The 908-nt window shown below is 43.4% G+C and overlaps 1 non-coding gene across 1 annotated transcript; it reads left to right on the top strand.

Moving 5' to 3' along the window:
- Positions 1 to 515: 515 nt before the first annotated feature.
- Positions 516 to 622, top strand: LOC127116502 (small nucleolar RNA R71). Its single transcript, XR_007801334.1, has one exon. It is a non-coding gene; the product is annotated as a small nucleolar RNA R71 (small nucleolar RNA).
- Positions 623 to 908: the final 286 nt, after the last annotated feature.

The raw sequence follows: 908 nt of genomic DNA on the forward strand, positions 1-908 counted from the left end.
ATCCAGGCAGAACAACTGGTGCTTGGCCAGGTGCATACAAGGCGTTGTTATTCTTATAGGAGAAATTAGGATGGTTTTTCCAACCTGGGTTGTAGGTATTCGAATAGGGATTTCCTTATGTGTAATTCACTTGATCGGTTGGGACTCTTGCTAATATTTGACATTCTTGTGCAGTGTATCCAGGGTTTCCACATAACTCACAGTTTGGAGTTACAGCAGCCACAGTGGCTGCGGGTGGTATGGTCAAGTTGTCTAATTTTTGAACAAGGGCATCTACCTTTGCATGAACATGGTCAAGGCTACTGATTTCGTACATTCCACCATTTGTTTGGGACTTTTCCACTTGAGTTCTTTCACCTCCCCATTGGCAATGGTTTTGGGCCATGTTTTCAATGAGTTGATAGGCTTTGTTGTATGGCTTATCCATAAGTGCACCGCCCGCGGCAGCGTCTACTGTCAGTCTTGTGTTATATAGAAGCCCGTTTTAAAATGTGTGAATGATCACCCATTCTTCGAGACCGTGATATGGAGATATCCTCATCATGTCCTTGTATCTCTCCCACGTTTCGTAGAGAGATTCCACATCTTTTTGTCAAAATCCATTGATTTGAGCTCTCAGCATAGCAGTTTTGCTCGGCGGAAAATATCGGGATAAGAAAACGTTCTTTAGTTCTTCCCATGTTGTAACGGAGTTGGAGGGCAAGGATTGCAACCAAGCCCAAGCTTTGTCTCTTAGTGAGAAAGGAAAGAGGCGCAGTCTTATTGCATCTTGAGATACACTATTCGCCTTTACAGTGTCTGCGTACTGGACAAACTTGGTCATGTGTTCATTAGGATTGTCCGTAGGATTTCCAGTAAATTGATGTTGTTGGACGACTGATAATAGTGAGGGTTTCAGCTCAAAATCG

Source organism: Lathyrus oleraceus, chromosome 1 (genome assembly GCF_024323335.1).
Source record: "Lathyrus oleraceus cultivar Zhongwan6 chromosome 1, CAAS_Psat_ZW6_1.0, whole genome shotgun sequence".
Taxonomy (NCBI): Eukaryota; Viridiplantae; Streptophyta; class Magnoliopsida; order Fabales; family Fabaceae; genus Lathyrus; species Lathyrus oleraceus.